Consider the following 10,793-nt stretch of genomic DNA (forward strand, 5'->3'; position numbering starts at 1 on the left):
CTCTCCTCCCCTGATCAAGCGGGCAGGGGAAGGCGCTGATTGTTTTGTGACTAATTGGCACCACTAACAAAAGCAGGGACTCTTGCAGATGGAGCAGGCGTTTCACTCGTGGTAGATGATGCTTTATACTTACAGAAAACGCAGCAACTCTCTGTAAAAATAAAACTGCTTGCATTTAAACCACAAATAGGTTGGCTATTTCTGTGCCCGGCTGGTCTTTGTGAGTAATCATCCTCCTCTTGAGAGGCAGGGAGAGTCTGGGGTGGGGGAAGTGTAGAGAGAAGGGGCAACAGAGACAACAGAGGCCCAAAATGAGGAACCCATTGTCCCAAACATCCAGGGTGGGACGAAGTTCTAGCTTTCACCTCCACAAGTTGCCTACAGAAACAACATCCCTCTTTATCCCATCAAACAACAGGGAAACATGGCGGACATGGCCAGGGAAGGGCTTTATGGGATCAAGTGAGGAGGAAGCTTGGTAACCAAGGAGGCCACAGAGTGGACCCAGAAGTAGAGCAACACATGAATGGTAGATCCATCAGGTGGTGGAAGCCAGAAATAGAGCCACACACAGTAGAAACCCTTTCCTTCATCAAGTGTGCATGCGTGCTCAGTCACTTCAGTCGTGTCCGACTCTTTGCAACCCTATGGACAGTAGCCCACCAGGTTTCTCTGTCCATGGGATTCTCCAGACAAGAACACTGGAGTAGTTTGCCATTTCTTGTTCCAGGGGAACTTCCCGACCCAGGGACCGAACCTGAGTCTCCTGCAGCTCCGGTACTGCAGGCAGATTCTTTCCTGCTGAGCCACCACGGAAGACCCCTGTTGCCTCAAGAGTTTAGTCTTAAGTTCCAAACCCTCTGAATGCCATGTGGACTTTGCTCTGTGCTAACCCCATGGATGCCCAATGAACTCCAGTCACATCCTAGGATGTTCTCTCCATCTGGACGGACCTCTACATACCTTGGCTATCAAGCCCTGGGTTACGGGGAGACAGCTATCCAGTGCTTCCCAAAGCCCTTCCCAAACAGTGCTGGGAAAGATTAAGGGCAGGAGGATAAGGGGGCAACAGAGGATGAGACGGTTGGGTTGGCTCACCGACTCAATGGACAAGAGTTTGAGCAAACTCCAGGAGATGAAGAGTGGGACATGACTTAGCGATCGAGTAACAGCAACAACGAACCACAGAAGTTAGAGAACTTAGAACTTCCCAAAGGCCAGCCCTCCCCTTTAGAGTTAGAAAGATGTGAGAGCTAGCAGAGGAAGAGGGCGGGCCGCTCAGAAAGAGAAAGGCCCCGGGTGGGGCAGGTGTGAGCCCTCATATCCACGGGGAGAGATGGCCCCAGTCAGTGCTGAAGCAGCAGCCCCTCAAGAGGGCAGGTGAGTCCTTTAACCCCAGTTGTCTCGGTTCACCATTTGTCAGCTAAGCAACTTCAGGTCTGCTAGAAATTGGGACTCGCAAGCTTGATTGGAGTGATGAGTGGAGTTTTATCCCATCTGTTTGATTGACAGGATCTCAGAATGGGCCTGGCCCCGCCCTCTGCCCTCCAGTCCTGCAAAAGGGACCTCAGATGCCATTGGCCAGATAAAAGCCCAAGATAAAACCCTGAGAACAGAACTCTGCTCCGAATCCCATCAGGCTCGGGGAATCTTTGCCCTGCTTCTCCTCGCCTGCCCTGGCCCGGCATCAGTTGGGTCTCTCCCAAGTAAGGATCTTTACTTTCAGCGCACGTTTCTTAAACATCAAATCTTAAAGAGAAATGCACGTTTGACACCCTGCCCTATGTTTTCCTCTGACCAGGCAGGCTGGCGTGGCGGGGACCATGAGAATATGGTGGAGCGGAGCCCATGGCAGGAGCCACGCTGGGGAAAGCAGACCCACCGGAGGCTGTGGAAGCAGCCCTCCCAGGTGGACTCTGGGAGGAGCCGGAGCTCAGATTAGGCCCTGCTGTGGGGGACTAGGTCCCCTGCCCTGAGCCTCCCCCCCGGTCTCCCCTCGGTATTTAGAATCTGCCAGAAAGATTCTTCCAGCCCAGCACGAAGCGCCTTTGCAGGGAGAGTGTGAAGTGACCCACACTGAGGCCAGTGGTCCTCAAGCAAGATGGCTCTCGACCCCGAGGGGCAGTGGGGACACTCGTGGTGTGGCGGTCACTCATGTAGACACAGCTGAAGCATCAGGCATCTTCCTTAATGATAACAGATGGACTGTTTCCTTCTGCTCTGTGTCAGCACCGTATCGGCAACATAGACACTTGCCCTCTAGATTCCTTACCTAGATTGTAATCGTGTGCTCTCCCTTGTCCAAACATCATGAAAACTCCACTTGTGAGAAAGAGTATTTTTGGAGCACTGCCTGGGGTCATGGAGTTTGTCCATCCCTCTGGATGTTCTAAATATTACCCTGGGTTCAGCCCTGCATTCTTGGCCAGCATTGTCTCGGCCCTTCATAAAACTGTACTTTCTCAATTATCCTTTGGAGATATTCATCAGCTAACATTTAGAGGCTCTATTAAAAAAAAGAGAGAGAGACATAAAAAGATGAAGACTGTGTTCATGTTGGAACCGGCTAGCAGGCTTCCCACCGTAACTCCAGAGTCTCCTGTCAGAGATTTCTGCATCCGGATGGACTGCAGCAGCCAATTTGTTTATGTCAATAGAACACCATAAAGTGTGCAATTAGGGGTTTTCTTTTCCTTCTAGGAAGCTTGAAGACACATTTTTGACCTGCCTTTCCAAATGTCCCACAGGGCTACTTAAAAGAATGTCTGAAATTACAAATTTAGTCCAAGGTCAAATTTGGACACATTAAACTTCTACCCATTGTCCTTTTTCTGCCAATGACTGTGGGTTTGGGCAAACAATGTTTTTCCACCTACAATTTTTTCAAGGAGACTGAAAATATCAGTCATCTTCAAATGACAAAAATTCACATATTGAGAGTACCACGAGTAGCTAAAGTGAATAGCTGGGACTTTGGACCCTTGCAGAAGAGTTCTCTAACTTTTGTGATTTGTTGTTGCTGTTGTTCAGTCGCTAAGTCATGTCCAACTCTTTGAGACCCCATGGACTGCAGCACACCAGGCTTCCCTGTCCTTCACCTTCTCCTGGAGCTTGCTCAAACTCATGTCCATTGAGTCAGTGATGCTACTGAACCATCTCATCCTCTGTCGGCCCCTTCTCCGCCTACCTTCAATCTTTCCCAGCATCAGGGTCTTTTCCAATGTGTTGGCCCTTCGCATCAGGTGGCTAAAATACTGGAGCTTCAGCTTCAGCATCACTCCTTCCAATGAATATTCACGACTGACTTCCTTTAGGATGGACTGGTTAGATCTCCTTGAAGTCCAGGGACTCTCAACAGTCTTCTCCAACCCCACAGTTCAAGCATCCATTCTTTGGTGCTCAGTGATTGCACCTATTATTTTACTAGAGTTACTTGTTTATATGTCTGTTTACCTCCAGACACTTAGCCCCTGAAGGCAGAGATAAAGTCTTACTCATCTGGCATAGGCTGAGTGAAAGAGTAAGTTAAATCAATTATGTATAAACTTAGTACCACGATTTTATTTTTACTTACCTTTTAATAATTGTATGCATTTCCTTGTTGGGGGTTGTGGGGGGTCTTCATTGCCGCTTGGGCTTTTATCTAGTCTTGGAGACTACTCTCTAGGTGCTGTGTGTGGGCTTCTCATTGAGGTGGCTTATCTCGTTGTGAAGCCTGGGCTCTAGGGCACGTGGGCTCAGTAGTCACAGCTCTCAGGCTCTAGAGCACAGGTTCAATAGTTGTGGTGCACGGGCTTTGTTGTTCCCAGGCATGGGAGACCTCCCCAGACCAGGGATCGAACCCGTGTGTCCTGCACTGGGAGGCAGATTTTTTTTTTTTCTGTAAATAAAATGTTTATAAGTGTTCCTACCAAGTTATCAGGAAGCTTTAAATATCTCTTCCTCAAATACACCCATTGTTTTGGCAGTCATTCTTAATTGTCTCTTAAAAGATCATGCATCATGATCAGATATTAAGTAGACTCATTGTTATCCGGGTAGTTTATAGTGAAGTCACTCAGTCGTGTCTGACTCTTTGTGACCCCATGGACTGTAGCCCGCCAGGCTCCTCTGTCCATGGGGATTCTCCAGGGCAGGAATACTGGAGTGGGTTGCCATTTCCTTCTCTAGGGGATCTTCCTGACCCAGGGATTGAACCCGGGTGTCCTGCACTGAAGGCAGATTCTTTACCACTGAGCACACCAAGGAAGCCTGGTACCACAATTTTAAATACTGCTTGTTTTCTAATTCTTTGTTGAATGTTAGTTTAATTTCCCCAGCTGCACTGTACACCACTTGGAGAAGGAACCACATCTACATTCCCTGAGAACACCAGGGCTGAGCACGGACAGGTGGTTTGACAAATACCTGGCTTCACGTCACCGAGAGAGAAACTCCGAAGCCCTCGGGTGATGGTTTGCTGAACTAATCTGTCTCCACTGATTACAATTAGCACCTAGCAAATGCTTCTGAATATAACATGATGCCATGCTGCTGACTTCTGTTTGCTCAGGGTTTTGAGGGAGTCCTTGGGCGTTAGGCATGCAGTATTTTAGAGGGTAAGGGCTTGTGACTCTCTTTTGCAAAACCTGAGTGCCTTATCATGGCCTACTGTGTAACTGCCAGGCAATCTAAGTGGCAGGTCACAAAGGTGAAAATGGATCCAACTAGCCTTGCTCCCATTGTTTGAAAACAACCTATACGACAAGCTCAATATTGGTAAGTCAATATGTGTATGTTGCCCCCAAGTAGGACACTCTGCGGTGTCTGCACCCAAAAGAAAACAATAGTTAAATGTCTCCTGCAACCACAGCTACATTAGACCTACTCAGCTGCCCTGTGCTTGGTTATAAAAATTGTATCAGACAAAAACACAAGTGTCCAGCTTAACGCTGGGACAAATTAAGGCTTTATTATTTTGCCTAACTTACACCGAAGGTCTGAGGTCACGGTGCTGGCAGGGTCGGGTCCTCCTGAGACCTCTCTCCTTGGCATGCAGACAGCCGTCGTCTCTCTGCCTCCTTACGTCACTCTGTGTGTGTCTGTGTCCTAATCTCTTCCCATAAGGACCCCAGTCATCTGGATCAGGGCCCACCCTGAGAACCTCACTGTAACTTAACCACCTCTTTAAAGGGTCTTGTCTTCACATACAGCCACATCTTGGGGTGCTGGGGCTTTGACACATCAATCTGGGGGACGTAACTCAGCTCGCAACAGTGACCAGTTAGGTAAGGCCGTAAACTGTCGCAGGAGAGGCCTCTAGGAAGGGGGCTTCAGCAGCTGACCACCTTGCTCCTGTCCTGCAGGCCCTGGCTCCCCAGCAACACCCTGTGTCCCAACAGCCCCCAAGCCCTTCCTCTGGCCCCCAGCCTTCACCTGTTCACCTCTGAGCAGCCCCAGGACGCATCAGCAGCTCCTCACACAGTTCTTGTGTTTATCCCTGAAAGTAGTTGCCGCTGGGTTAGGATTCTGCATCTCCACTCCTTCCAGATGGAGATGAAAAACCGAGGTTGCCCCCACTTGAGATGTTTCCCAGGGGCATTAAGGACACACAACCGTCCAGCATCTTTGGGAAGTTTCATTAAATCTCCCCAGTCGAGGCCGCCTTGGGAGCAGTTGGTGGATGATTCTAGATCTCCACCCTTCCCTGGCTGAGGACCACGCTGCGTGCATCACCCCTGTGTGAGAGGATTCTTCTAGCAGGAGGCCCATACCCTGAAATGTAAGGATTCTGGCCCAGGGGGAGCCAACCCGCACAGGACACATGGCCTGGGCAGACACATCAGTGCATACCCAGGCTCATGCTCCCAAGTCCCTCCCACAACCAGCGTGGACATACAATACCTGTGCCTTGCTGTCTCGAAGAGTCGACTCCTAAGTGTCCCTAAAGTCAATATCACCCTCTGGATACAGCAGTCTCGAGGCGTTCAGAGTGACCACATCCTGCCTTCTTGGAAGAATGTGCCTTCTCAGAAGTCTGCAATCATCACTGATGCATCCAGAACAATGAACATTTATCAAGAGAAAGACCACCCTGGAACAGGGCTGTGCAGCACTTAGGTCAACACCGCCTTCTATTCTACTCTAGTTTGCAGTGAAATGTTGAGGCTCCTCCAAGACACAAGCTTTCCTAAGGCCCTCAGCTCTGGACCATCCCACCTACATCCTCCTCCGTCTCCTGCCCCAGCTGAAGCAGGCCAGAGCTGCCTGGTGCCGAGGAGGGCTCAGTTTTGCAGTGGGGCTCTCTCCTCGGTGGCTCAGACAGTTAAGAATCTGCCTGCAATGCAGGAGCATCAGTGTTAGTCGCTCAGTCATGTTCGACTCTTTTCGGCCCCAGGGACTGTAGCCCACCAGGCTCCCCTGTCCATGGGATTCTCCAGGCAAGAATACTAGAGTGGGTTGCCATTCACTTCTCCAGGGCAACACAGGAGACCTGGGATCAATCCCTGGGTTGGTAAGACCCCCTGGAGAAGAAAATGGCAACCCACTCCAGTATTCTTGCCTGGAGAACTCCATGGACAGAGGAGCGTGGTGGGCTACAGTCCCTGGGGCCAGAGTCGGACGCGACTGAGCATGCGCACAGACAGCCCCACCTCAGACCGTCAGCATCTGCTTTGGTTTCAATGAGCAGTCACGTGAGGGGACCACGGCCAGTCCTTACCACAGAGACAGCCCTATCAAAATCCTCTTGCAAGCAGTTTCTAGGGGCCCACTTGAAGACTTAGGAAATCTAATGTGGGTTCACGTCTCACGATCAGACAGACTCTGATACACAAAACCTTCTCTCTGGAAGACCTCTGTTTTTGGTAATTTTTATGCTAAAATATACATAACATGAAATGTACCATTTTAACCATGTGTGAGTGTACAGGTCATTGGCGTTAAGTACATTCACCTTGTTGTGCAACCATCGCCACCATCCATCTCCAGAATGTTCTTCATCTTCCCAAACTGAAACCCTGCCCCTTCCACAAAGGTTCCCCATTAGCCCTTTTCCCCAGGCCCCAGCTACCATCCTTCTACTTTTCATACGTGTCCTTCTGGGTCTGCACAATGCCCATCCTGGCATGAGGTCTTCAGGGGGCATCCATGTTGTCGCGTGTGTCAGAACTCCGCTCCTTCCAAAGGCTGCATAGTGTTCTGTGTGTGGAGGGGAAGGTGTGTGCAGCACGTTTGATTTCTCCGTCCGTCCAATGATGGACACTTGGGTTTTTGGAGGATGTCCTTTTTAAGAATGCTGCATTATAAATCAAAATCCAAATACCCTTTTTCCCACCCAGTTCTCAGGCACATTCTGCAATCAATAACCCAGGAGGCTTCACTTAAAACTACACAGAAAGGGGCCTTCCCTGGTGGTCTATTGGTTGAGAATCCATCTTGCAATGCAAGAGACACTGGTTCAATCCCTGGTCTGGGAAGATGCCACATGCCGTGGAACAACTAAGCCCATGCACCCCAACTACTGAGCCAGCCCTCCAGAGCCTGGGAGCCGCAACTACCAAGCCCAGGTGCTGCAACTCCTGAGCCCGTGAGCCCTAGGGCCCGTGTTCCACAACAGGAGAAGCCACCACAAAGAGAAGCCCGTGGGCCACAACTGGCGAGTAGCCCCTGCTCGCCACAACTAGAGAAAGCCCACGTTCAGTAACGAAGACCCACCACGGCCAAAAACAAAGATAAATTTAACAAAAAAGAAAACCACACAGAAGCTACTCTGCAGGTACTTCTAGCTCCTAAACTCCATGTGTGCCCAGGGAGCTGTTATCAGTCTGGGCTCTTAACTGGCAAACAACAGAAACAGACTCTGGCTAATTTGAGTAGAACGGTGATTTATTAAAAGCACATTCGCCAACTCACAGAATCTCCAGGAGAGGACAGAAAAATCCAGTCTAAGTTAAAGATGCCAAAAACAACTGCGTGATGCTAAAATCGTGCGGCAGAATTAGCTCCATCAAGACGCGCCGCTGCCTCCGCCAAGCCCTGTCGATTCCGTTCTTCCCTTGCCCTCACAGCCCTGCTGCTGCTGCCCTGGGCTCTGGGTCCTCCCCTCGGCACCTGCCCCCACCAGGGGGCACTCTCAGTGTCCCACCTCCTTCTTGTCACCAGCAGCCGAGGCAAAGCCCAAGCAGGCTGAATCTGGCTGACTGCTCTCCAAGGTCAAATGCCTCAGCCCATTGGAAGGGAGGCTGGGAACCCTCCCGTGGTCGGGGCGGGGGGTTGGGCAGGGACCCGGATTCTGCAGGGCCAAAAAGAAACAGGGATCCAGGTCAGGCTGATGGCTTCTCTAGCCTTCGCCCTATCTCAACACAGATAACAGTGGTCCCCAACTGTCCTATACTGCCCTAGGCCTGAGAAGTGGGCCCCCTATCCCAAGCCCCACATTTTAAAGGCCCCAGTGACCTGCCCCATCAAGTCCCACCCACCAAAGTTCACAGCCACAGGCTCTGGGCCGGCCTGAAGCCATAGGCCTACTCTGAGCACCCAGGACCCTGGTGCTCCGGGCCAAACAGCTCTGAGCCTGCCTCCAGGGCCTGGTCCCACCTCCACGAGGGTCAACCGTGCTGCCAGGAGCCCTCATGTGCGGCGAAGGGCATCTACACAGCTGGCCGTGCATGAGGCCCCTCGGGGTTAGGGACGGGGCCCAACGCAGGGAGAGAGGAGAAGGCTGACCACAGGTCAGGGCCCAGCTCCCCAGTGTGGCTGTGTTTCAGCCCAGAACTCCAAGGAGTCCACGAAGTCTCAGCTTGAACCCAGCCGGCCTTCCAGTTGTTACTGAACCATATTTGTCAAGGTCGAACAATAGAACACGTTATATTGAACAGTTTGGTACCTTGTGTTTTTTTGATGTGGTTAAATATGCATGACAGAAAACATACACTTGAATTTAAGCGTACAGTTCGGCAGCACTAACTGCAACCAACAATACTGTGCAAACTTCACTATTCCCAGTGCTTTTTCATCTTCCCAAACTGACCCTGTGTACCCACTGAACACCAAGTCCCCGCTGCTCCCTCCTCCGGGCCCTGTAACCTCTAGTCAGCTGAGTTTCACTGCTCTGGATACCTCATATAAGCGAGTCACACAGCACTGGTCTGGAGCTGGCTTGTGTCACTTAGCATGATGTCTTGGTTCTTGTTTGCTTTTCCACTCTGTGTGGCACGTGGAACCCGAGTTCTCTGACTAGGGATGGAACCCGCTCCCCCTGCAGTGGAAGCACAGATTCTTAACCACTCGGCCACCACGGATGTCCCAGCTTGATGTTTTCCAGGTCCATCCGGGTTATATGTCCTTTTCTTTTTCTTTTGCCCCCTAGAAGGTCCTTTTCGAGGCTGAATCATATTCTATGGATAGCTCTCATGCTGTTTAACCATTTGGCAGTTGTTCCTGGGTGGATGAGTTTGAGCAAGCTCCAGGAAATAGCGAAGAACAGGGAAGCCTGGCGTGCTGCAATCCATGGGGTCGCAGAGAGTCGGATAGGACAGAGCGACAGAACACCACAGTCCTGGAGGCCAGAAGCTTGAGATCAAGGCGTACACAGGGCCTGCGGCCCATGGAGTCTCTAGGAGAAAAGGCCTCCTCCAGCTTCTGGGCTCCCAGCACCCTCCGTTCCCTGCCCCTGTCTTCGTGGCCTCCCCCTCTGTGTCTGTCTCTTAGGGGAGACCCTCAGGGATTCAGGGCTGTACTTTCATCCAGGGTAACCTCAGCTTGACCCTCAGTGACATCTGCAAAGACCTTATTTCCAAATAAGTTCACATCCCGAGGCTCTGTGTGGACGTGACTTTGGGAGGGACACTGTTCAACACACTCTAAGAAGGAATTCCCCTCCCAAAGCTCCATCCCACTAGCAACACAGAGCCAGCCCATCACAAAGGAGCCACTGAGGTGAGTGGTCACTGGGGTGCCTCGGATTCACAAGTAAAGAGCAACCTGGACAGGGTCCCGTGAGCAACGAACCAGGTGTAGCTTGATTCCCTCTGACTCAGATATGGAGAACTACATCCCTTTTGAATTTTCCAGAGCCAAGCGAGAACTCCCGGAACCGCTTTGTTCTGGAAACATCCTTAATTTTGGCGCCTCCACGGTACTCATCGCTTCAGGTTTAAATAGCTTCGTTCAGAGGCAGTTAAGATGCTCAGCTCAGCCATTTCAATGCCCACCCAGTCCTTCCCTCCCTCCCGCTCTGCAGAGTGGATACAGCGCTGCCTGTAAGGGCGGCTCTGGGACCTCGGGGTGTCAGGAGGGAGTGTGAGCGCTCCCCCTCCCTGGCCTCTGAGAGGCAAACGAGGCAGGATGGGCATACAGGAATACTGAGCAGCCGCTGGGAGGCGCCAGACCCCAGGCGAGTCTCACCCTGAGCGAAGGGGCGGGAGGACGGCTGGCGGATGCGTCCGATCCGCCGGCAGAAGACCGGGCGGGGCGGACGGGGCATCCTGCAGCCCCAGCTGGCTGCCAGGGGAGCCCCCGACAGGGGAGCCGCTCAGCTTCAGGTGGGAGCAGCCCCAGGGAGGCGGGCCTGGGGCGCACATGGAGGCGGAACCCGGGCCCTGGACAGTGCCCTCCCCATGGCCGTCCCGAGTGCAGGCTCCGCAGGGCCCCCTCCTGGCCTGGCTCTGGGACGTCTCCCTGCGGCACCCCACCTCCACCCCCAGCGCTGGTTCTCGCCTTGCACAGGGAAGCAGGAGGTCATCCCCAGGCCGCCACGTGACACCCGCCCCACCGCGGCCGCCCCCCCACCCCCCAGCCAGGGAGGAAGCAGC

The sequence above is a fragment of the Bubalus bubalis genome, chromosome 10 (genome assembly GCF_019923935.1).
Source record: "Bubalus bubalis isolate 160015118507 breed Murrah chromosome 10, NDDB_SH_1, whole genome shotgun sequence".
Classification (NCBI taxonomy): Eukaryota; Metazoa; Chordata; class Mammalia; order Artiodactyla; family Bovidae; genus Bubalus; species Bubalus bubalis.